Source organism: Megalops cyprinoides, chromosome 15, assembly GCF_013368585.1.
Source record: "Megalops cyprinoides isolate fMegCyp1 chromosome 15, fMegCyp1.pri, whole genome shotgun sequence".
NCBI lineage: Eukaryota > Metazoa > Chordata > Actinopteri > Elopiformes > Megalopidae > Megalops > Megalops cyprinoides.
The window spans coordinates 2,692,501-2,720,028 of record NC_050597.1 but is presented as its reverse complement, the minus strand read 5'-3'; the positions used below and the strand labels follow the sequence as shown (position 1 = coordinate 2,720,028).

Below are 27,528 nucleotides of genomic sequence, written 5' to 3'. Positions count from 1 at the left end.
TGCAAATGAAAGATCTAAATGACAGCATTTCCTGTGACCATCAGATAAATGCAATTAGCTTCTGCCAAAGTCTGAAACTTGAGCTATTTTTCTTATTTAACTTGTGAGAAGGGGCCGTGACATCGGGCTCGCTCATTAGACAATTCTGACTAATTACGTTAAAACAGAAGCAAAGTAGCCGCTGTTCAGCATTGTTTTACCTGGCTCATCTTTAAATTTGATTATGCGTTCGTTTTAATAAATTCTATTTCAGTTGAAAAGAGCCCTTAATAACATTTGTGTCTCATTTTCATATCTTAATCATTAGCCGGGCTAATGATTAGTAGGGCTTTGACGGGTCACTTTAAAGTACCTGCACATAGATGTGGAAAAAAATGCTGTTTTTTTTTTTTTAACACTGCTCAGCACCACCAGCGCATGTCGTAGGAGTCACTGAGATGACATAGAACAGGCCTTCCCACATGCACGTCAGTGAGAACAAGCAGATGTGTATGTCTGTCAGCTTCAGTGATACCTCTCTGTCTCTGCCCCACTACGTGTCACACCTGAATCTCTGACACAGGCTTGCTCTGTCGGGTGAAGACTGCGAGCTGGTCTGATGTTGCATCATACACGCTGAGTTGAGGTCGGAGGGTGAGTTGCCTCATATTGAGCTCTATTTTAATGCCAGTGCGAACCATGCAGTTTGCTCATGGATGGATCTAACAATGATCTTATCTCAACAGATCTGAGCAGATCTTATCTCGAGCTATCACTTAATGTTTCTGCTTGTATGGCTGTTTATTTGTGGAGTCGATTTTTATCGAATTCTTTCATTTGGCCACTTTGGGAAGAGCGGTGTGTGTGTAAGCAAGCACTGTAGCTCTGCCTGCGCTGGGGACAGTTTAAAGGCGAGGCCCTGTGGGTAATTAGCCCAGCACCAGGTTAGACCCCAGACTGGGGGGTTTCCTGTCCTGGAGGAATGGCAGACACATGGATTACTCCATTTCCACGTACAGTGTCATCAGAAAAGCCATCCTGGCTGCACGGCAGGCCCACAACCACGATGCTTAGCTCAGTGCTGTCACACGGCTCCTCGGTTTGTCTTTGGTATAATTGGTCACAGGTGGGTCCTGCACTTCCCTGGAATTCTGATTACTGTGGAAACACTGACCGCTTGAAATCTTAAAGGATCAGCGTAGAATCTCAAAAATAAAGACGGGCATTTTGACGGGAGAGACCCAAACCTGTGCCAGGAAGCCTTCCCTTCTTAACCCAGTTCCAGGAATCACTCACCTTTGGGGGAAAAAAAAAGAAACGTGGTCCTGGAGGGGTTTTTCTTTTTTGAGTTTTTGTTAAGAGGGGTGGCACCAGTAGGGGGGGTGGGGGTTAGTGATATCATACATATGATCCCTCACTCACTTGCTGTCAGTCACTGTCACGTGCATCGTGTAAGACGTACCTACAGAAACATGTCGGTGTGGCACATCTTTGCCTCGTAGTTGTTCGGCCCTGGTGTTGTTCACAGCCTCACCTGCTGGACAACAGAGACACAAGAGCCCTTCCCTCTCACACAAGGAGGGTTTTTTTTCCCAATAATTTGACAGAAAGCAAAGCCGAATGTGCCAATGCTATAATGAGTGGATGGCATTGGGGGGGGGGGATCTGCCATTTTTACCTGCAGCCATCCCAGGTATCCCTGCCGAACAAAGCAGAACAGGATCTATACATATGGAGAGCGATTTTCTCCTTGTCCTCTCTGGGCCATTAGCGATGATGTTGGCTGCCTGCTCCCTGCACACGCCCACACTCCTACTCAGTGAGTTTATGTATCTGTGCATTAAGCGGATGTGAGGCCGGGCGGGGAAATTGGATAGGACAGGGTTATCTTGGCTTGGCCTTGCTGAAGAGTCCTCTGTGGCCCTCAACAAAAGCGTGTTGACACACCGCAAGGAAATGTGATCCACAGTGTTAAACATAAATTAAACAAGGGCATTGATGGATTCATCCCTTTGTTACCATATTGATTTATTCATTTTGTAACGTTCAAGAAGCCATCTACCTTTTCTGATTATGCGGCCTGCGGGTGGCTAACCCGCGTAGCGTTGGATTTTGCAGGCTTTTTTATGGAAAGCACCGAATGTTTAAGCGCTCCGTGTGGTGACGTGCATTATTGCAGAATAATCTGCAGTCTATCTCCTGGGGTCTGATGAAATTTTCGGAACATGCCGGAAAAATTAACCGCGGCTTTGTTCCCGGATAACCCAGGAAAAATGACCACTTCATCAAGATGACTGCTAAAACAATCCGCTAGTGTCCCTCGCCGTGGCGACCGCAAAGGGGTTAAGCCATTGGTGGGCTTGAATCATGACTGAGGATTGCTGTTGGTCACTTATCTTTTTAATTAGGTTTTCACTTCTCGGCGGCATTTCCCCCTCCAGCCTGGGTGACAGATCTGTCCGCACACGCTAGGTGCACAGCGCATTATTTTCTCTCCATCGCGGGATAATTAATATATTGGCTCTATACATATTTCATGCGCTCTGCTCTAAAATTGTAAAGGAGGGGGTAAAAAAAAAAGAAGATTTAAAAAAAAAATCAAAAGATTAATTAGAAGGGAAAGAAAAGAATGTGTCCGCCGAAAGCTTCATTTAAATGAGGGGGAGCAGCCGAACTGCTTTTAAACCTCCATGAAGGATAAGCAGTCCCCGGTATTAGGAAACGCACCATCTATTCTCACCCTGTACATTATTTGTATTCAAGGTTTTTGAAATGACATTGCGATCTGATGATGCACCAGCCCATTATATTGTCTAGCAGGACAAATATCCCGGCGTTTTCTCTGTAGAACTAACACAATTTTTCCATGTCAGAGGTGGGTAATATCCTGCCGGTCCGGGAGCCTCCGAGTGCATAAGGAATGATGCTATTAATCCTCTTGGGCAATCTCCTGGTCTGATTATTAGGGAAATAAATTTGCATGCTGCGTATGAGCCAGGTGAATCACTGAGGGCACAAATTATATTTCCTGACAGCAAGGTAGAGAATGGAGCAGCTTTGGTTACCCCGACCCCACACGCCTCACCCCACACACACACTCTCTCTCTCACACACACACACACACACACACACACACACACACACACACACTCTCCCTCTCTCTCTCCCCCCTCCTCCCCCCTTTCCTGAAAGCTAGAGGAATTTCAATTCATTATCCTGCGAGTGAGTGGTGAGTCCTATTCTGGTTTTAAGTTTGCATTGACTCCAGTTATCTCCCAGTGAAGCCTAGCTCTCTCCAGGGACCATCACTGTAATCACTACTTACAAATCGCTAAAATAATTGTGGTAGATGTGCGGTGAGCGTGTGGACGAGACTCTGACGAGCGCGAGGTGTGCTCAGGACTCCCAGCATGCTGAGGTGTCATTCAGGAGTTCGGCTGTTTTTCTGTCCTCCCTCATTGTGTCCTTCAGCCCTTTTTTCCAGCTCTTTCCCGAATGACGGTCCTTCCGTATTAACCGCTGTAATGATGTTTATACAGGCCTTACACTTGCACTGTGAGATGAAGCGTTCAGTTTTTCCCAGATGGCTCAAATTCCATTCCTCTGACTGGTGTTCCTCCTGTTGGCAATTTACTATGATTGAGTTATCCCTGTGCTATTATACCTCCTCTTTGCAATGACACCTTTATTCTTGTTTGCTTAATACCCCTGTTTGTGTTCTGTGCAGAGAAAGTAAGGATCAGGAACACGTTTTTGCAGATACCTCTCACTTGCTTGATAGTGCTGCATTTTGCGTTCTTGTATGACTCTGTGTGGTGGAGGTTTTCCACAAGGGCAGCAGTGGCATGCAGAATGCTACACTCTCTGAAACGGGAAGAGTGCGCTGGGCTCTAACATCCACCATCAAGAGCTCAGTATCTGCTCTCTCTCGTTCACTGACCCCATCTGTAATGGTCCATCAATGCACAGCGTAATGAGCTGGTCAAGGGTATCTGCTTCATTATTTAATGTCCTATTTATGGATGACATCTTACAGAACCAAACCGCGGCCCAACGTGAGGACAGACCCGTTCTGAGTTTAACGTTTTTGGCCTCTAAGCAGTGACCGCTGAAATGCTTTAAACATCTACGATGTGGTTAATTTATCAGTCTTTGCGGTAATTATTTAAAGGCTGTTTTTAATTCAGCATTGGTAGTGCAGCTCGTCCTCTCTGGAGTGTTTCAACTGAGGAGCATTTCGAGAGAGATTCATGGACTCACCATTAGCAGACTTGTGTCTAACAGTTGTTTGGTCACAGCTGCTGATAATACACATTTTTAGTGCTAAAATCATTGCATGCCTAGTCCATCCGATCTGACCTGAAGGACTGTGTCGGCTCTTCACGTGAGAAGAGCATGCGCTTTTTTTTTCTTTCTTTTTTTGGCACTGGGAGCAGATAATTGGCCGCACGGTTGCAGCGGGCTGTTGACAGGGCGCTCCCGGGGTCCGTGTGGGTCCGTGTGGGTCCGCGGCTCGGGAAGGCCAGGCGGCACCAAGCGGGACACGAGAGCTTCCCGCGAGCAGCGTGCTTCTTCGCAGCAGAGAGCTCTTAATAAAACAGAGGTACGGAGAGCAGAGGAGAGGACAGGAGGAAGGAAAGCGTTGGTTCTCTACCTCACAACAGCAACAACAAAAGTGCCAATAATGAGAGCGGGAGAGAGCATTTCAGGTCAGGAACACTGGTGTCTCCCACACGCGTGGAGAACTCTCCGGAACGCTTTGTCCCTCCCTCCTTTCAAAAGGTGAGAGCCCAGGCCCGTGGAGCTTCTTTCGTTATTGAATAGGACAAATAGGCCGTGGAGTTAAGAGTCACCGACAGCCATTGTTGGTGTTACAGCAAACGGTATGTTTTTCAGCGTGAATGGAGTAGCACAGGTGAATAAAACTCGGAACAAATAGCTCATAGAAATGGTAGGTGGTGACAGATAAGCAAATACACAGTGATTCTTGTTTGTTGAATCCCTTACACAAAAGATGTGCTTTATTTTTTCTGTGATTCAGGTTCAGGTTCAGGTTTATAATTTTTTTTTTAATTCTAATGTCAAGGATGGTGCCACTTGACAAGGCCAGTCATGTATCTAGACTGCCTTTTGGTAAGGTTTTAGCTGATAAACATTAAAATGCAAGAATGACTGGGTTTGTGTTCTAGTGTGATTTTAAAATGGCGTCAATATCAGAATTGTTTCCCAAGCTTGGCATTCTATACGGCAAGCTGAGAATTTTGAACAAGGAATTATTACTCTATATATGCTGTTATATATAACATACATGAAGGGGTTGTCGGTCTAATTGTGTGTCCTACACTGCTGCCCCAAAACAAAAAATGTTTTTTTAGATTCAGCCGCAAATCCCTCTTATCTACTGATTCTAGCTGCTAGAACAATAAGCACAAAGCTTGCTGTTTCTGTTAAAGTGTTACTTCATGAACTTAATTTTATTGCCATCTTCTGAAATCAAATGAATAACTAGGAACAGTAACTGGTTGGCACACTAATGCCAGGTGATATGCAACAGATAATGTATAACAAATGGTAACCTAAATTCTTTTAATAACATAATACTTTCCATTTAAAATAGTTGCCGTTACCACCGTGGACATAACCTTCATAACCTTCATTGTTCATATATGTAAAACTGTGCCTGTGATTATACTATAATGCATCACAGAAAAGATTCCAACCTTTATAGAGATACCAGCGTTATCAGTTATTTTTCATTATTCTATTCCTTTTTTCATATTGTAATTAATTTTTTGTTATTTACATATTTGTTTTAAAATGATCAAAGTAACAGAACATTCAGCATGGAATGCTAACATCACATGATCTCACCCTGATCTGAGTGGAAAATAAGTTCTCCCCTTTAAGGCCGCATGACATTTAAGGCTTTTCATTTGTGTCATCCGGTACAGCCAGTAATTATTATTATTTTATGCTGTGGTATTGGTCAAGCCCCATACTCCGGAACGCTCGTGCCCAGATAATAAGTACCGTCTCTAAAGCCTTTAAAAAAATAGCAGCCACTTGAAGCCTTTTAATCATGAGATGGTCCTCCTTGTGCTCCAGCTTTGATTTGTTTTTCTGTTTTTTTTTTTCTTTTCTTTCTTTTTTTTTTTTTAAACCCTGGCATTATGCTTGCTTAATGAGGAATGTCCTTCAAGGACTAACAGGGCACACACTGAGCACAAAAAATTCACCATAATCGTAATGACAATAACAGTAATAATAATGTCATTAATAATAAAATAATTTGCGATTTGCATCAGGCCTTTATGTCTTGTTTGTCTAGGTTGAATTTGTGGAAGAAGTTATGCGGTAAGCGGATCTGACATGGGACTCAGTCTGTAAAACACAGAGCCTGGACTCTTAATCGTGCATTGTGTTGCCTGAGCACCGAGTAAGGCTATCAGTTCGAGCCTCTCTGCCTGCCCTGAGGACAGCTGTCTCTGGGAGAGTAATAAAGAGGTGGAGATGAGCCCGTTTCCTGAGCTGTTCTCTTACCCTGTGTGCATCGTATCTCCCCCTGTCTGCAGTCCAGGCTTTTTCTCTGCATTATGGATGGCTGTTGCCACCTGGACTTGCTGGACAAAGACAATGGACAGCACAGTCCACTCAGAAACAGTGTGTGAGTGGCAGACCTCCACTCCTATTGGTCAAAACACAACGTCCCCCCCCCTGCCCCCCCCATTCCAAGGCGTCAACCTCCTCGGTGTCCGCCATGTCATCGATCATGAGATGTGAGATCACTGCTGGGGGCCGTAAGTCTCAGCGCCTCATTTACGTATGTAGATATTCCTATCAGGACCGGGGCGTCCAGCGGAGAAACGCCTGACCTTGAAATATGAATTTATAGCCCCACTTTGAGAATTAAGTTTAGCATTCAATGCAATTTAGAGCAGTGTCCTCCTACCCGGCCTGTGCTATTTTAATGTAACGAATGCCCTAAACATCTTGCAGTGTTGAATATTAAAGACGGAGGCCGCTTTGAATGCAGCAATAAAGGGAGAGGGATCTTAGAGCATTTTAAAGATTGGGACGCCCAGGGAGACGGCGGGCCCAGAAGTGGGAGCCAGCCCCCCCCCCCGCGCCCCCCACCATCGGTCCAGAAGGCTGAGAGAGCCTGGAGAAGCCCAGCTGGGACCGAACGGCGACCCACTCTGTGGAGATATGGGTCACGCTTTCGAATCCGTGCGGCGGGTTCCCTCTGAAGACGCGCGGCGTCCGCCTCGGTGCGATGCGGAGAGCAGCTCGTACGCCGTGCTCTCCCGCGACGCCCCTCGGAAGCGTTATCTTCAAGGCGCTCCCTCGGCCCCGACCTTAGCGTTATGCTAACGTTAGAACGCGCCATCGGTGACTGAAGGTGAGCCGCGTGGGAGGAGAACAATGTGTGTTCTGTTTGCGAATTCATTCCGAATAGGGAGACGTTGCAGGAGTGTGTGACCACGATGTACTTTTATTAACAGCAGTTGATCTAAGAGTTGAGCTAAATTTCAAGCAGTGTTTAGAGTTTTGTCCGAAAAAGAAATGTGATTGTGGTTTGAGAGTGAGACTCATCATCTGTTTAAATCCATGGAAGCATCAGAGTTTGGCATTTGGCGTTTGGCATTTGTCACCCTTTGTGACACGCTTCTTAATGAAATGCAGTAATTGCACCCTAATGTTTAGTACACTTCAGCGTTGCATGGTATTAGTTATAGTAGCTGATTCAATTTAAATCTTTCGGTGTTTCTCACAAATAACCAGTTATAGTTCACAATATTGCTCTCAAATATCCCGTTTTGCAAATTTATCTTTAAGCAAAACATGGAAATTAAAAAAAATCCACAAACTTTTCGTTGTTTCCTGCTTTTTTTTCTGTTGCCTTGATCAGACACACCTCACAGTTTTTGGAACCATTAATAGAAGAAAAGAAGGATGGTAATGCTCAGGCCTGAAATCAGTTCTGTGTGTGTTTCAGGATCATCTGCAGGAGCAAATCAGCAAAATGAATCCCCTGTTAAAAAAAGAGCATGTCTGTAATGAAGAGACAGTGTTAGGGAATGAATGCTGGGATTGCTGTGCTGTGTGTGTGCGTGTGCGTGTGCGTGTGTGTGTGCGCGTGCGTGTGTGTGTGTGTGTGTGTGTGTGTGCGTGTGTCTGTGCGCGTGTGCATGTGTGTGTGCACGCAGGCCGCTGGGACACTCCGAACTGTCCTCTGGCGTGTCAGTGTGGGAGCCAGGAAGAGACAGGATAATTCAGTGCTGCACTCTTTTCATATTCATGACCTGATTTTCATATTCATGACTAGATATGATCCAATGCCTCTGTTCTCCCTCTGCCACGCGCTAGGATGCATCGCCGAAATGCGTCATGCACCTCCAATAAGTTATTCATGGCTACAGCGCACTTACCCGGTGTCAAAGCAGCCTGAGTGTGTTCCTTCAGCGGGGATCACAGAGGTGCTTTGAAACGCAGGGCCCCTCAGCAGGTACCTGCTGATGCAGCATTTGCATTCGAAGCGAGCGACACGCATTCATAAAGGCAAACAAAAAAATTATATGTCACTCTCAGTTCAAAGTACGCTACATATAATAATAACGCAGCACGTTGCTACGCCAGAGATTTATTACGTGCAGCAAGGTACTGTCGTTTGCCTTGGAGATTAGCAGAGCAATAAGTTATTATCATCACAATGCACTACACACTTAAACAAAAATTATGTGTTTAATAAGTTCCTCCTAGAATGTGTAGGCCTCCGTGCAACACATGCCATTTTAAGTATCCGTCTGCTGGCCTGTTACTTGAGCAGTGCTGGTGATGGACATTAATGCTTGCTGACCGCTGGTATATCCATTTTTGTATAATCACTTTCTACGAGGCAAGCTCAACTGTGCATGTCAGGTTGCTGCATGGGGATGCACAGGAGGTGGCCTAGGGCCAGGCTGACAAAATTTCATGTTCGTAAGTGGATGGGACTCTGGCTCGCTTGTGTTCATCCCAGACAAGCCACAGCCAGGGGAAGGTTTCGGGCTACAGCCCTGCTGCCAAACCAGCGAAGATTTGCGCACTTACCCAATATCTGCAGATTTTTACTGCCATATCTTTGGCAGATATAGCAGAAACATACATGTGCGAAAATCAACAGGAGAGTAAAGTTTGCTGTTGAGCCTGATACTGTGTTTGATAGCCAGCTGCAGTCAGAGAGGAAAACCGCCCCGTGCTCAGCGGTCTGTCCAGACCTTTTCATTACAGCTTGCGGAAATTTCAAAATGACTGGCCGTCATATATCTTGGTTGCCTGATGTGACAGCATTGTGATTTGCATAGCTGCCATTGAGATTAGAGAAGTGGTATTGCTTTTTTCATTCAAGGAAAGGATGAAGGAACAGTAATGTGGGGGATTACGGCTGTTAGGACATCCTATTGTTCACCTACAAAAATATCCGTTACAGTTTTATTTTAAATAAAGCATACATCCACAACAGCCCGTTTAGTTTGTGATTTGTTTGTAAATTAGTATGCAGGTGCGGTTGGTTGACTAGTTGAAATATGCCCAACTGAGAGAACTTTAATAATCAATATTCAAACCTTGGCGTGCTAGCTGACATGGAAATTATGGAACAGGGCTTTGTACTGCTTAGTCCTCATTTATGTATTTTAATTTCCTTGATTCTTTTGATAACTTCTTTGTTTAAACTACATTGGAATGTACTTTTTTTGCACAATTTTTGACACTGATGCACTTCACACCGTGTTGTTTGTCCAAAGCTTCAGAAAGCCTAATGGCATGTACACCTTATTGATTGTCATTGTAGGGAGGCATGTATCTGTACCATCTTTGTCTCAGACAATATGTTTGTGTGAGAGAACAGCATCTGCTGGCAGACAGTCTCTTTCTGCGCAGGCCTCCGGCACAGCTGGCCAGAGCCCTGCCTGCCGGCTCGGTCCGTCACTGTCTGGCATTACCTCTGCGGTGGGGAGGGACAGCTCTGGACCTGTAACTCTGACATGTCAGCGGTCTGACACCCAGCATTACTCCTGCCTCTCGCCCTCCCTCAGGCGTGACCTTTGACCCCTCTGAGAGCCTCTCAATCGACCCAGATGCACTGCGCTCCATATTTCAGTGTCCGAATGGCTTTGCCTGCTCAAGCATAAAAGATGCAAACATGTTGCCGCTAACAAGACAATTTCAGCGAGCGTTTCAGTGGAGAAGGAGCCCGCCGTCGTCCAAATAAGAGCAGAACCCAAAACAAACAACAGATGACTACTTCAGAAATATTGCTGGTTAGGAGAATCCAATTATATGACTAATGAAGGTTTTGTGTCTCTGCAATATGAGCCATATGGGACCGGTAGCTTTCGATTAATAAGAGATTCAGAGCTGAATGCGATGTTTCCTTCTGTGCTGGGTGATGATTCCCTTTTTCCCAAGTGGCGAATCTCGAAATGTGCATCGACACTTTTTTTGCAACAAAAGGTTAAAGTGAGTCTTTGTGCTTCTAACTGGCTACGTATGGTCACATGTAGCTGTGGGCTGTGGTGTGAAGCTCGTGCATGACCCCCCCCCCCCCCTCCCTCCCCCGACTGGCCTGGAGCGTTGTGCACTGACCTGTCACAACGCAGCAGGAATTTCAAAATGGCCTGAGCAACTGACACAACCATTCACCTCTCGGCATAAACTTAATATTTTCTGATAAGGAGCTTATGCTAGGGTACCCCCCCCCCCCTTTCCCAGCTCATCGCCCAGGGCCGTGGCTGTCACTGACATTTCTCCATGTGATAAGTTAAGGGAAGCATCCTTGACCAGAACTCGGGGAACATGCCGTGTGATTCACAGAGCAGCTGCTTGAAGAGGAGGAGGAGGGAGCGCACGAAGAGAACGTGGTATGTGTCCGCTGTGTCGAGGAGACGGTGAGGCACCTCTCTGCCTGGAGCAGTGTGCTTCGGACAGAGGAGGCTGTTTATGATTACACCTGAAATTAACAAGCGTCGGTAGGACACTTCAGTTACAGCACAGAGGCGTGATGGTAGAGATGTGATGACTCTCGCTGCTTGTCGTGCGTGTGTGTGTGTGTGTGTGTGTGTGCGCGTGTGTGTGTGTGTGTGCGCGTGTGTGTGTGTGTGTGCGCGTGTGTGTGCGTGCGTGTGTGTGTGTGTGTGCACGCATGCGCATGCCTGCATTCTTGTATGCGCATGCATTTGAGTTAATTTGTTGTGAGAGTGTTTACTTTATAGTGCGTGTGTGTGTGTGTTTGTGCTGCGATCTCTTTAGCCACGGTGACAATGGAGCAGCACATTTAAGGTTAAAGAAAAGATAAAAGGCTTCCAAATAACCTTTTTTCTCCAGGCCTGGGAACTCTTTAAACAGGAATATTAAAGGCAAGGTTGCGGATGGCTTTATTCTCCACATATAAGCTATGCAGTGGAAAATTTGCATGTGTGACTATGGTCCTGATTCTATAACCTGCACACAAAGCCTGTATTGTTATCTCTGTGGCCTGATGTGTTTCGCTGAAAGAGCTCTGCTTTTTGTGAGATCCTCACAATTCATTCCTAGCACGAGGTCATCAAACCTTTCTGCATACATGCAGGTCACTCCAACCACAGCCTATAATCGGACTCCCAGGAGAGATAATGATGTCTGAGATCCATTTTCATTGGATGGGGCTCTGGCTGCACAAGCCAGCACTGTTTCAACAGACGAAGACAGAATCACAAAGATGCCTTTGGAACATCGATTGACAACCAGAATAAATCCCAAGCAAGTTTTTTTTTTTTTTCATATAACGACATTACAATAGCTACCCATGAAAGCCATTCTTCTGGTGACAGCATCCTTTTGTTGTGTTGTACACGTGTGTTATAGCTCCTCAATTCTCTCCGTAAACAATGTGTTTATTTGCTAGTCACAAGTGTTCACCTCACAAAACAGCTTTACCGAAAGCCTTTCCTCTGCCCTCAGGATGTAATGGAAAAGTACTCTGAAGCTGTATGCTGAATACTATAAAAATGTATTTGGAAATTTTCTCCTGAATGAAGACTACAGTTGCTGAATTTTTTCTTTTTTAATCCTTAGTTGTAAAATCTCAGAGATCTTGGAACCTGGTGCACTGCTTGTTCCAGAAAGTGCAGCCAGAGTAGAGTAAAAGAGATAAACATTCCATATCACCAGACTCAAGGTGGAGTTTACTTCAGTTAAACATCATGCGAGTGTATGTGCCTATTACAGATAAAGAATCTGTGCAGAGTTCAGTCTGTTGGCGGTGTTTATTGCCATGTGTCATACTGTCAGCGGATCCACTTGTGGCAAAGACATATTCTGTATCTAGCTAGCTAATTTCCAGATGCTCATTTGTCAAATGACAATATATTACTATTGTCACAAATCAGTTGCTGTTTTTAGGGTTAGGAGGTTACTCTAGAAAAAATATCCAATTACAAAACACTGAATAAAACACACAGATTAATTTTAGACGTTTGCCTTTCTCATAAACAATGGTAGCTGGGATTTAAGCATATCTTCTTCACCATTAAATGTACCTCAGATATGTACAAATATATATACAAAAATAGCATAAATCTTCACCAGTGAAATACCATCATAATCATCAGAAGCTGGATCATTATTCACGTAGTACAGATTTGATTTCTCTGATTTTTAAAAAGGTTCTTGCACAGGCCAAACATAAAAATGACAACATTCCTGGGAAAGATCAGGAAGTCAGACAGTGATGATCACGGGTCTCATGGAAAATAAACAAGATGTTTTGGCAGCTCTAATGTCAAAGTGTCTGTAAAAAAAAAAAAAGTGTTTAGTACACTGCTGCAGTGGGGTCTATCCAGCCTGCTGATGTCATTGGGGACGCGCTCCATGCGTACCGCCTAGAGCCGGCGCATATTTCAAAGCATCGCGTCAGCCGCCGGGAAAGGACATGACGGTGACATCTACCTTCTAAATCTCCCCATACACAGTGCGCTGCTATCTACTTATCAATTTTTAAATACATCTACCAAACACCTATGTGCCATTATTCATGTCTGCGGTGGTTGTGCCTGCCTCGGCGACATCCCAGCTGTATGAATTGGCGAATCTCGCCGGGACGTGTTGGAATACGTCGATAACCGGGCCGGTAAATGACACGCATCAGGGGAGTATATTTATCAATTTCAGCGGGATCTTTCCAAAGGTCAGACGACGTCAGACTCTTGACTCCTGTCCTTTTGTAGCCAGGGGTCCGCCAGCCTTCTTTGATTTATTCATTCGTTTCTGCCATGTCCGTCCGTCCGGCTCTGCTTCTCCTCTCGGCTGTCTTTGTTCCGTATTCACACCTGTTCAGTCTAACTGCGCTCCCCAGCATCTCTGCCCATGGCCAATGGCAGTGTATCTTCAGGATTTGGGGGTACGGGGGGGTCTGTACAGGGGGTAGGCAGGAGGACTGATGGGTGTAAGGGCAGAGGCCTGGGAGTCAGCAGCAGTGAATGGCACAGAGGGGGTGTGAGTCGGCCAACAGATTTTATTGGAGCTTGGGGTGGGGGGTGGGGGGGTTCCACACTTCTTACTGGCCTCTGATTCAAACCGATCAGTCCCCATAAAATAGACATTATATGCATGGTGGTGATGTGTTGCATTAGTGTACATTGTTGTCATTTGGCAGATGCTCTTATCCTGAGCGACTTAAACACAGCACCTCTTATATAGCGGCTTGATAAGTTGCATAGAGAGGACACCGCTAACCACACATGAGCAAGCATCGGCGCCAAGCGTGGTGCTGAGATCGCAAATGCGTGCCTAGACTGGCATGTAAGTGCAAAAGAAGTATGTACAACAGAGCCCCCCCCCGAATGTAAAGATGTAGAGGGGGTAGGGGTTAGGGAAGAGGTATTGCAGCAGAGTGAGGGGTAGTTCTGCATGTTGGGCAGCTCTGTCTTTTCTGAGATTAATTTTCATATTCAGTAAACTGTGGAATGATGATGTGGGGTATACTGTTTTCTCTTCCATTTGTGTGTGTCCTAACCTCCACACACCAGCACCCTGGCCATTGGCCTCAGGCTGTTTGCCCCATAAATGACCTGATCCCTTTTAGCCTTTGTGTGTTTGGGAAAATTTTGTTCAGGATGTTCAATGATATTGAAGTATTAATGTTAATAAGTGAACTTCCCTTTGACTTCCCTCTCCTCACCTGCATATCTGATCCGATCAATTAAGCCACTGTGTGATCCAGGGTGCGCGGGACTCTCAGAGACAGCTACAGGCAGAGATATGATTGCAAGTTTATCCTGGACCATGAGACCACAGCCTAAACTTCACAAAACTGCTGAATATTTTGGCAGTTCACAAAGGCCCTGGGTTTAATAAATGTGAGGGCCAAGCTGCCAAGTGACTCTCTGTCCTGAATGCATTATTTTGGCCATTGGCAGAGAAATATTGATACAGCAAAATACAGTCCACCAAATATGTGTAGCGCACACACACAGACACACATATGGCACCACTGTTTATATATTATTATTCTTTGGAAGCAAAGTTAAGACATTCATTAAATACTTGGTGTTATTTAGTGGGTTACAGTAAAACATTTAAAGGGTTGTCTCTGAATCTGAGATATATAATATTTTCTCCAACGGAAGGTGTTTAAATGCGGTATTTGTTTATGACTGTGGTCTGTGTGTTCTCAGATGGGTTCCCCACAGCCCTTTGAACTGACACTAAGGCACTTAAAGAGACGCCCTCTTTTGATTTGTTTTAGTTTTTGTGGGATGCGCTGCCTTCCCCCCCGTTTTCTCCTTCCCTTTATCCCCCGCGAGGAGCCGGCTTGGCCGAGATGTGGGAGAGGGGGAAGAGGTTGTGGGTTGAGCGGTTTTTACTCGCTCTCCCTGGGGCCGGGGTAGATAGTAAACCCCGGCCTCTCATTTACCATCCCTTAATTGGCCATTAGCCTGAAGAATATCCTGCCTGATCCACAGGGCCACAATGCTTATTAGGCCTTTGATTTGCTAATAAACAGAAAGAGGCAAATTACCTCCACTACTTAGTAAACACTGAAATCCATGTCTTCAGCCAGGGGTGTTTCTGTGCCTGGGTACTGAGCGTGTCTGTCTGTGGGGCGGAGTCTGTTTGATTGACAGGTTCCTGTGTGTGTGCTGAACAGTCACACTAGTGTTTCATATCTGAAAAACTGATTAAAATAACACATATAACGTCATCTGAAATGAGTGACATGTTGCGAACAGGACAAATTCAATCTGTTACTGAAGTTAATCAGAACTTGGTCAGGTCTGAGTCTTGTCTCTTTTGTAATCGAGCTGTCCTACCATTTTTTACATTTTTTTTTTCTCCCTGATTTCGTTAACATCTACAGCAGAGACTGCCGTACAGATATGGATATTAAAAAATGTCAAATAATGTCTGCAGTTCTTTTACAAAGTAGTTACACAGAAAGATAAGCAAAGCTAACAAAGATAATCTGAAGCTAGTGGCCGAGATCGCAGATTCACTGTATTTACATTCAAAGTTCTGTCCTTTCCCATTCGTTCCAAAGAGTTCCATCCCTGGAGCTGCTTAGTGCAAATTAAACTCTTTAACCTGACCGGGCACGGAACATAGAGTGCATATTCTCTCCACTGATAATGGCCTATTGAGATAAAATGAGTCCTGATTCTCTAGTAACGATCTGAATATGATTTGAGTGGAGATGCGGAAACACCGGGCAGGCCACTGTTTCTGGTGCTGCGCGGTTTGGTTTTACAGGCTGTTCCACTCCTTCTGAATCAGTTGCAGAGATTGTAAATTTCAAAACGAAGTGATGGGTTTCATTAGCCTATAACTCTGATGGTAACACTGGGGTTGCGTAAACTAAGTCAGAATGATGTACACATATTTAACAAGGGCAGGATGCATTCTGTAGAGAGAGAGCGGGGAGAGGCAAATTGCATAGGTACTCTCACAGAAAGGCCAGCTCCTGAAATGGTTTAATCAATATGGCAATGTTAGTTGTAATGGACTGTGTCAGCTTTTTAACAGGACAAAACCTTCATCAAGTCAATGAGCAGAGTTAAATCTCCCACTAATCTGAATAATCTGTTCATGTATCGACTCGCGGTGTGGAGGAGCACGGTAACAAATTGTAGTAGTGTTTAATTTTTTTCATATAAAATACTCTGGACAGCAAGTGTTTCTTTTTTATCGATTCCTTTCACATCTTTTATCTTTTATTCTCTGTGCATAAAAAGTAGTACAAATATGACAATTACATTTTGGTGTGTAATCTATTTAGTGCCAGGGCTTCATATTTCTCCAAAAGTAATTGTGACAGTGACATAATAAAGGTGGAGGTTTTAGCTGTGATGAGGTTTTAATGAAATATGAATTATTAAAGGTAAATCAGTGTTAAAGTACTTATTAAAACTGTCTTGTGATTGGAGAAATGGGTGGGATTGTGGCTTTACAATATGCAAAGGGTTATATAAAATTTAAATGCTGGTCAAGTGGTCAAGTCATTGACGGTTACATGAAGTACTTGTTATATAAAACAGATTTAATTTTTTTTCCTCTCTCTGCCTGCAGTGAAGATCTTATTTCAGTCTTCCTTCTCGGTTCTTTTCTATTTTCTCCTATAGGGTTGGCATTGAATTGGTGACCAAAATCAATAGGGAGTTCAGATCAAGATCAAGACTGATTTACAAAGTTGTGTTTCATCCTTTCATTCAAGTCTTTGTTCATTCTCTGATGTGATGTTTTCTCAGGATATTTTGGTAATGATCTCTGCGCAGATGAAAGTAAACGTAGTCTTCTGGGGGATCCCTGACAGGTGCAGTCAAAAGCTAAGACCAAAAAGGTTAAACTATTATGTGTATAGATGTGTAAAGCAACCTTGCTTTCTCTTCACTGAGACAACGTTCCAGCTGCACACCAATAGGATATTTATAGTAAAGGTTTAATATTTAAGCTTGTCATCAGCTGTCACAGGAGAGGCGGATCAGCGCATCAGCGTTTGTTTCGGCCCCCTCAGATCCACGGCCGCTGTTCCTCAGGACGAGGGCCCTTTTTACATTGTCAGACAGCAGAGAGTCATCAGTGTTTGTAAGAAACAGGGCAACTTCTCAACCGACTGCCAAGAATGCCGACGTCCAATATTCCTGCAAGCTGTTAGAATTATTATCCGGGCAAATTTAAATTTCATATCATCTGTTTCTCCTGACTTTTTGTTGTGGTTCATGTCTATTTAGATCATATTTAAATGCTGTTCTTTTAATGCTAATGTTGGAAGCAAGGGGCCTTGGCATGCTGTGTGAACGGTACACAGGAGTTACTTTGGAGTTGTCGGGAAAGTGCCATATGAGATCCAACACTACGACCTCTCTTATGAAATTGATTGGTACAAATGTGTAACATACGGTACTGAAGGAGAATAGAGAATAACCGAAGACCATGTTGTGCTAAGTAAATGCGTTTTCTGGTGTGTTGAACATCAAAATATATCTCTCTGCATATCTGTGTTTTTCTATGTGTTGTAAATACTTATTTCAATACTGTGAAAGTAGTGGTAATACTTGTAAATAACACCTCTGAAAGGAAAATGAAGAATATGTAACAATGTCTGTGTTTAGTGGGGGATTCTGCCAATACTTATGTAACATTCTTTTTATTGACAGTATTCAGCGAGGGCTTTTGATGCCGGGAGTTCAGCTGACAAACTGACCGAGGCCTGGCTATGTGTGGCATTCTTGTTGACATCGTCATATTGGCCAATAAGGGTGAGAGAAGACAAATGTGGGCGGACTTTGAGAGGGCAGCAGTGTGTGGTCCCCTACCCTCCCGGGGCCCTCACCTCCATCTGGCTGGAGAGGTGGAGGAAAGAAAAAAGAGAGAGGATTGAAAAAGAGGAAAAGCTTGAACTTTTGTACTCTCAACTTAAGAGCGGAGAGCTGGTGTGTGAGCATGAGGTCCCCCCCACCCCACCCCCCTCCCCAAAGCTGCACGGAGCAATTATGCGTGAGAGAGGCCCGACGGCCGACGTCACTGACCCAGGAAACCTCCCGGATCTGCCGTCCGCACACTCACACAATGTCACCTTCTCTGCTGCACGGGGAGCAAAACAGAACAGAACAGCGGGGGGGTGGGGGTAGGGGGGGTGTCCCTCGTCTTGAAACTGCGCCCTGGTCTGTGAGCTCTGTCTGGGGTTCAGGGGGGGGCCGTGGGTGGCGTGGGGGTTATTAAAAGGCATCAACGGCGGGTGGCCGATGCCGGTAATAGGAGGGAGTCTGAGAAACAAAGCGGCCGTTGATCTGCACCGCGAAGTGTGACATTTTAACCAGAGATAAGAGGCCGCAGCGGCCCCCTCGGACGGCTCCTTCAGCGCCAGGCCTGTGTTACTAAAATGGCCCTTTCCCCTCCACCGCCTCTCTCCCTACTCTTTTTCCTCCCTCCCTTCCTCCCTCCCTCCCTCACTCTATTCCCCACTCTCCAGCTCCTCCACCCCCACGCCCCCCCGTCCCCAGCCCCCACCCCGGGCTGATTCGGTCTCCCTCTTTTTTCCGTCCCAGCCACTGGTCTCGGGGGTCACCCCATATTAGCTGACTTGTTAATACTTGGGGGTGGGATCAATACTTAATCAACAAGTAATGGGATTTTGCAGTCATCCCATATGATCTTTCAATAAAGACCTGAATCTATCTCCCGGCCTTTTTTTAAGGGCTCGGGGTGGAACCAAAAAAAAAAAAAAAAAAGGCAGAGGGAGAGAAAAGAGAAATGAAAGAAAGAGAGAGGGGGGAGAAAGGCGTGGGGGGGGTAGGGGGGAGGTGGCCAGTGCTTTGGAGCAGGGATTTGCTGCTCTGATGCCTTCACCCTGATCTGCATCTGATTAAGGCGCGGTGCGGGCACTGTCCTTCACCTCCGCGTCCCTTTATCCCGGGCATAATGTAGCGTGGCACACAAATTCATCATCCCCACGCTCGCCACGGCGCCCGGCACACCGTCCGAGGAATTATTATTGCCTTCTGCTTATGATGGCCTAGTTTCTTAACTAACAAACCAATACAGGCAGGACCACCGTTCTTAGCAAGGGCAGACACAGAGGGAGAGAGAGAAAAAAAAACAATTACAGAATAATTCTCGTGTACAACAAACGCTGTTGGTCTCGTTCTTTGTTACACACACGCTCAGAAAAAAAAATCTCCTGCCGCCTTTAACATTCGTATTTCAGTCACTGGTCTCTGTCGGCTTCCTTTATTTTGCGGAGGCAAATGGAGAGGAGATTGACTGTACCTGAGTGAGACACACACTGACCTCCCCAGCTACTCCGCTGCTGTGAAATGCTGGTGTCATCAAGGAAATGAATCATAAAAGGTAACTGAAGGCAAAGGAATCAATGAAAGACAGATGCAACGAGATAAAAATATAGCTCTGTGAGTGCTGCATGTCAGCTCGCTTATGCGAATGTGATTTCGCCCGTGTGTGTGTGTGCGCGTGTGTGTGTGTGTGTGTGTGTGTGTGTGTGTGTGTGTGTGTCTGCTTGCCCTGCATCCAACAGCAAACGCAAAAATAACCACAAAATGCCCGTGTGTGAAAGTCATCACTGACTGCAGACAGCCGTGTAAGAATCTTCTCTCGTTGAGAGTACCGTGTTCCCACGGGATGCCAGATGGTATCAAATGTAAACTCTTTACAGTTGGTGAAATATTTAAATAAACCATTGTTGTCCATTGTTGAAGTTGTAAAAAAAAAATGCAAAATCATAAGGTTATTGTGGAAGCTCAGATTGAATGTTTTTTTTTTTTTTTTTTTTTTTATTAATCATTCCAATCTAGCTTCCTCCCTGTCGCAAGCAGATCGAAGAACACAGCAGCATTTCAGTGGCATTCCTGTTGATAGTACAATTTCTAGTTAGTTATTTTTTTTTAAGTAATGTGGAGCTGACGTGTTATAAAGGTTGACGTTCTGCAGTTGTGGGTATGCGTGTTTCATTACGTGGGCAAGAGATGCCAAGCAACTACCCTGTTATGCGCTGGCATCCCCCTGCATGGTTGGCTGCTCCAGCAGTGTGCACATGCAGACAGATGTAGGGCAAAGGCCTGCCAAACACTAGGATTTTTTTTTTTTTTTTTTTTTATCCTGCCTTTCGATGGCCAACAACTCTCTTTCTGTGTGGTGCATGTATTTCAAAAGTCCACTGCCAGGAACCAGAAAGGAAGGCTGGTGTTACAGTAGACCACACCAGAGACCCACTGCGTCAGATAAAAAGCAGATTCAGAACCCAGAACACAGCAGTTGGGAATCACTTTACATGAGCATTGTCATTTTTCAAGGGATAAATCTGCTTGAGATTTTAGCAGGTCAGACACTTCAGAAATGTCCTTCTCCTTTCTTTTTTTTTTTTTTAAACAAGATTCATAGTTTGTGTTTCCTTATTATTTTCTGCCTGACAGTGTTCATAACAGTACAGCAAATAAAATTACATAATGTGGTGTTTGATTACTCAATTTAATGTGTGATTGGTTAGATAACAGAGGGGTGAAACCTCTTATCTTGCTTCTTGCTTTTATCTGGCCATGAGGTGACTGTTGGCTGTGGCCTTGTGGTCAGCACCACTTCCTTTCCGCTGAGGAAGTTCGGTCAGGTGGCGAGGAGCTTGTTGATAGAACTTTAACAGTCGTTTCCTATACCTCTGCCTGGCTGACTCGCGTTCATTGTGAAACCTGTGTCCCAATATCCTGTTTCTTACCTTTCCCACACACTCACTGTCATAGCGCTCATGTACGGTATGAAATATAACCGGCTAAGTAAGTACAACTGTGCAGTACAACGTAAAACATGAATATCATCATATAACATAGATATGTGCAAGGTAAATATAAAAATACAGTCACAGTAATCATTCTGTGTGTGTGTGTGTGTGTGTGTGTGTGTTTGTCTGTGTGTGCATGCTACTGAAGAGTGTAGATACAGGCATGCATTCATGTGTGTGCATATAGATTTTTTGAGCATACAGAATCAGGTATGCTTTTTACAGTTTACAGTTGCTTTTAACGGTTTTTCTGTTCCTGAAGAGCTGTGGGCTGTGGCGATTTGTCGAGGACTTCAGTGTCCGAGCTCGCTGGCTGGTCATTGAGTGACGGTGAAGAAGAAGGGAGTAACAGAACAGAAGACGGAAGTGGCTGTATTCAGTCTGGTTATTCTGGTTACTCTGGACATGTGCTTTATGCAGGGACAGGTTTAAAGCCATAGATGGTGGACTTTCATCTGGCATAGTGTTTCATTTCAGAATAAATACCGGGGTCAGGTTACTGTATCAGTTACATGAACATACTGCTTACTAGGTCACTACACACACCAGTGTCTCTCGACTCACAAGCTTATCACTACCAACACCGCATAGCCTCATGGGAACTGTAGTTTATATTAGCACATAACATCACAGTAGGTGAAGAGATGTTTTCCGTCAGGGGTAAGTTAGTATCGGTCAGCGCCCAGGTGAGCTTAGACCTGGTTGAAAAATCAGGTGTGGGATGCTCATCCCCCTGCTGCTGCTGTCACTCAGAGCCCCGGACCAGAGGCCAGACCGTGGGGGTTGATAAAGGTCAGCCCCCCCGAGCGGCTCTGAGCTCCGGCTGCAGCTGCCAGGGCCCTCCGGCCTGCGTGGGAGCCGGCTCCTGCTCCTCGGGGATCAGCCTCTTTCATTCTCTCCCCGTCATGTTCACTAATCAACCAAACCCCACTTGAAAGAAGCCGGGGGGGTCGACGGACTGACCGCGCGGCCCCGCCCTCGCTGGGGGAGTCGGTCTGCATCACACCCAGCGGTCACGAGCGGGAATCCTCGCACATCCAGATATCAAACGCCAGGAGACCTTTCTTCTGAGCCACCATATGGAAGGTGGGAAGGCTGGTAATTGATGTATGTGCTTCATAGGGGAGAGGAGCAAGAGAACAGCGCCACTTTGCCACGGGGCCAGGAAGACAAAAGGGATCCGCCCAACATCGCTCCTGTGTGACGATGAATCCCAACAGCCCCTTTACCGCTGCTGCTTCCTCTCCAGGGTGCCAGGGTGTCATTTGAAAAATATAAGATGTAGTTGTGTACAGTATACAGTAGCAAAGCCTTTCAGCTTGAGGAACAGTCAATCTGCTTTTCAAGCGTTGATATTTATTAAAGACCTTTTACCTTCAAAGGCACCTTGGGTTTTTCTCAAAGTGAGTAAATAAACAGGCAGGTATACTGTACAAACTCCTGAAGGTTTTAGCTGAGAATATGTAACCTTCATAATTCCTTTTCCTTGGCAGATGTTTGGTACTGTATGTCCAAAAAAATCTTCCTTGCTTTTATTGTTGTTTCTGAGAACTAAAAAAAAAAAACATTCCTGAAATAGCCATCTTTCTCAGAAAAACATCTTCAATGCACCTTCGGTTCCTTAATCAAACATCACAGGAGAGCTGGGGACTTTGTTTAGGTTGCTCGTAAAAGCATGAACGGAAACGCATCCCGTGGCCTTTGCTTAAACATGAAGAGAGACTGCAGGACACTGTGACGAGCAGGGACAGGAAGGCACACAGGAACTGGGCGATTGGGGTCGGAGGGGGGGGGGGGGTGGCTATTTCTGCCTGTAACCTGATATTTAACGGTCACTTATAAATGCGGGTCAAGTGGGGAGGTCAGAGGCTGAGTTTGTTGTGTCTGGCTGACTGACGCATCTGGACTAAACAGGCCAAATTCAGCCCAAGCTGGAGCTCTGTGTCAGTGTGTCTGCAGCTGAAAGCCAGGCACCAGATATACAACACCCCCCCCCCCCCCCTCCACACACACACACACACACACACACACACACACACATCCCACCCCCACATCAAGCTCACAGAAGCTGGCTTACACTGGCCTTACCCTCAGAAGCACAGATGTTCAGCTGAGAACCAGTCTGACTGCAGAGAGGTGATAAATAGTAAGTATAATGCTCAGTATACGTACATCAACAGCAGAGGTGTATAAATGAAACCTGATAAGCCGATAAAGTAATAGACATTAGATTTTTTTTTCTTTTTTGGACTGACATTTACATGATTAAATGAAATCGCACACAAGGGCTTAGACAACACTATCACCAATACGTGTTTCCATTTCCTGTTGAGCTTTTAGGGATTTCTAATGCTGTAATCAACCTGTGTCTTCTGAGCTGCATTTTGATAAATCACTTTACAAAAAAATAGATATCTGGCCTATCATACTCATAGTGTAATTAGAGATCAGCTGGGGTTAAGTCATGCAGTTCTGCAGGTGTGCCACTAGGGGCACTGCTCCTTTAATCACATTCTGACTGCAGTGTTGTCTCCACTTTGAACTTGAGCCTGCCTGTACTTTAACCCAACTCACAGCGCTATGAGTATAGCTGTCATAAACACTACTCATGCTGGAATAATCATGCACCACACACACACTTTTCCAGGTTTTTTTTTTCCTCCTCCTCCTTTTTTTTCCTTGTCAAAACAATCCATCTCACTCCAGACTTGCAGAACACAAATCACAGACAGTCTTAACCCTTCCAGGTAGGAGGGCAAATTCTATTTTAAATTATGCCTCCGGAATGCCATTAGTCAGCAGAGGGTCAGTCCTTTATATCTGACAATGTGATGTTTTGGCTTATCATAAGTAAATAAGTGGTTCATTTTTTTAAAATGTCTATTTTATGGAAGTTTGGAAATGTTTTTTTTAATAGTTCTTAAGGGGTAGAAAGAGTTCAGAAGTAGTACTCTCCCCTGGTTTCTTCCTTTTGCAACATCCTTACAGCTATACAAACGTACATCTTCTAACGTTTACGCTATATCTGCAGGGTTTATTTAAAAATGATTTTTACTGGTAGTTTTTCTTTACCGTTTTTTTCTTTTCTCTCTGGCGGATGAGTACTAGGTATGACAAAAAAACCCCCCACATCCCCAGTCACCAGTCCCCTGAGTGTCACAGTGCAGTGACGACTGTATCTGACTCACGGCCTTCTGAGTCACGACAACGTGAGTCAGAGCGACGTGCCCCCCTCTCTCCACCTGCAGAGTGGCACAGTCACTCTGACATGCAGAAATGTACCATTCCTGTTCCCATGTCCCTGCCCTGTCCAACCCCCCCACGTCCCCCCCACTCCCTTCCTCCTGGGAAGTCCAAGTCTATAGCGTGACCTGCTAATGCACCATCCAGAGTCAGAGACATGTTGAAACTAGTCTGTTTTGACAGATTGTATTTAAGAAAATGGACTTGTAATTGTGCAGAGTGTTATGTATGTATAATTTCTACTCTCTCTCTTCCTCCCACCCTCTCTTTTCTGCACCCCCCCCAACACTAACGTCACTCCACGGTTGACATTTTATTTTTATCTTACAACCTAACCTGACTACACCGTGCACTGTACTGTTTCAGAAATTCGTCTTCAATGTCTGTATCTGCTGGGACCTCCATTAAGGTGTAGCGCTTACGTTGAGTGATGCTCAACTTTTCTGGCTGTGAAACATGGAGACTCAGATTTCATATCCTTGTAGATAAATACATCAGCCTTATTGATGGGGTTTTGTCCCTGTTTTTTATATCATTTTCTTCCCTATAGCTGACAAAAATCCTGTCGCCTTTACCTCATAGTTATCTATACTTTCATAACTGTCATTCCCGGAAGTTTTATTATTCAAGCAACGACTTAACATTTCCTTAAAATTAGGAACTAATTTTGTGAATCTAAAATTAACATATATTCCATTAACTGTTCTGCTTCTTTTTGGAGTCATTCCTTCTTACATTAATCTGCTCAGATCTATTAGCAGATGGTCTCCTCCATGTACCTATTCTTATATCTCATGTAGTCAGCTAGCTCCCTTCTGGTGGAATGAGCTGTGCTTTCTTTTATCACCTTTTGTCCTTTTCTCAGGATACATCACTTTATGCCCTCCACCCACTCTTTATTTTTGACTTTTCCCCACCAGCTGGCTTTGGATTTTATCTTTCTTATCTTTTCAGAAACCCAAGGTTTCTTTAAACTTTGTCATTATGGCCTCTTGACCTGTTTCTTCAACTTTTTTCTCTCCGAGTGTTTACTTGTACATTTTGATTCTATTGGAACTCGTGCTTGAATTTGTTGAGATGGTATTGATTTTTTTTTTTTTTTTATTCTAGATATCGTTTGCTGTTGGTGTAAGCGGCAGTGAATTAGTCAACTAAGTGTTTTAATAACGACGATAATAATAACAGTGAAATTTTACACAGAAATGTGTCACCCTCTCATATCTAGTTAACCGGCAGCAAAGTGCTTAGCTGGAAGCTGACTGTGGCTCTGCCTCTTTCCTTTCTCTGCGGCGTATCGCCATCGTATATGGCTGGATCCTGTTCCCTTTGCCTTTGTTTTTCATCTCCTCCAAAACAATATTAATATTTAACTCAGCCGCACATTAAACAGTCTCCTCCTGTGCATGTCAACATACATGAGCGTGCCGTGCACAGTATCCTCACGGAAACGCACTGACACGTCACGGTTACCGCGGGCTGCTGCTCCTCCGGCGGAGACACAGATGTCTGCCCTGTGGGGCCACAGTGCGTGGCGGTGCAGCGGCTTTTGTCTTCGCATCGCGGTAGTTTTTCAAAAGCAGAGCAATTCGTGAGCGGGGGCGTTACAGAGGGAAGAGCCTCTCTCCCCAGTCTGTCAGAGCAGTCCTGGTAATGGTGCTGGAAATGCTCACCGTCACTGGTACACAGCAGCCTGCATTAGCTGGTGAGTTGGCTAGAGTGGGGTCAAAAGCTGGGGGTGTGGCTAGCATCAGGAGCCTATCAGGAGAGACTCAGAGAACTGCTGGGCAGTAGTAGGGGGTCAAGTGTCAAGAGTTCTAAACCAATGGCTGGAATATGAATATAAAACAGTGAAACACCTGTCAGTGTTCTGAACTGGTGGCCTGAATTTAATTATGACGTCAATACTAACTGTGTTGTGAAACAGTGTTACAAAATACAACTTATAAAAGGACCACTATTCTCAGCATGAAGGAGGCTATGAAAGAATACATGATAAACCTTTCTTGCTATGTGTGATGCTCTTAATGAACCAATGAGTGAGTGAGTGTGTGAGTATCGTTTCCCGAGCTGCTTGGTCTCAGCCAATAAGACAGTACTTGGTAAGAACATGGCATAATAAGCCAATGAGAACACAGGAGACGGCACAGCTGTGTAAACGAGGTTCTCGGAGCTTGCGGCATCCCCTTGCTTCCTCAGCAGAGACACAGACAGGTGACAGAACCGGAACTGCGGTAATCAGGGAGTTTTGTGTTCCATGAACAGTAGCTGATTAGTGGACAATGGGTTTGTTTGTTAAAGTAGACACGCACAGGGAGAGCACTTCTTGGCTCCGGGTCATGTGAGAGAAAGTTTATCACTGAGAAGGTAGGGGAGGTTATATTGCATATGTAGTTGCTTTACTGAAACTTAAAGCCATGATAATTTTATTTTGGTTATGATGATTAAGGACAAAACAACAAACAGACTTCACTGTGTCTCTCAGAGATTATTGTGCCTGTTGCCTTGTGGATAGAGCCTCATGTTCTATGAAGTGTGTAGACTCCATTGGTTTTTTTTTTTTTTTTTTGTCCATGCACATGCCCAGGTTGGACCCATTGGCTTGCATTCTAAGGACACTCAAGACAGGAAGCTATTTCTCTCCCTGTAGTTCAGAGCTACCACATGGTCCCATTTAAATTGACACACACCATTAAAATAATCTGAAAATTTCAATATGAGATATTGACCAATGAAAGTCCATAGTGATAATGCGACTGTCACCATAGAGACTCCATTGAAATGATGGGATGTTCAATGGAGTGGAAAGAAAGGCCACCCCACTCCCATCTGTATTTTCCTACTGTTTGTTTTCCATTTTTTCCAAGTACTTTCACACATTTGGCATTAAATGGTAAAAAAAATATAAATTGCTAAAAAAAATTAAGAAGCATTTAAATTCCATGCTTCCTTTCCCTGGTGCACACTGTACTGGGTAGCCACTGAGGCCAGAAGGATTTCTGCTTTTCTGCCCGGTCGGACCACCAACAGCCTGCCCAATTAGGGCCCATTGTTGGAGCAGATTGGAGTGCTGAACACAAAGACCACCAGGATCGACCGCTCTCACATCTGTTCACCTCCACCAGGTTTCTGCTCCCGTGACTTCCCCACTGGGGGCGCACCCCCCTTCTCCCTGCCCCACTGCCCCTGCAAACTGCTGTTTTTTCCAACCACTTCTCTATGTAGTTGCATTTAGGGTTTCAATGATTTATAGTGTCCAGTTACAGTTATTTAAAAAGACCGGGGGTCGGCCAGGTTTGCTTTTTCAGGGCTGTTATAAGGGTTATGCGCACACTGAAGCCACGCTACATTAGTAGTTGCTTTTAGGGTGATTGATTTTAATTTTTCAAATAAGAAAAGGCCATGTCAATAACGATTTGTTAACCCAATAAAAGGAGTGCATTACAGTTCCCAAACAATATGAAATCGAGAATTTGCAGTCAAAAAAGTGCATGGTGATGGTTTTAGGA

General features: G+C 44.8%; 1 long non-coding RNA gene across 1 annotated transcript in view; it reads left to right on the top strand.

The window, feature by feature from the left end:
• The window catches only part of LOC118789622, a 156,396-nt gene that overhangs the window by 89,064 nt on the left and 39,804 nt on the right, over positions 1-27,528 (top strand). The window lies entirely within an intron of this gene.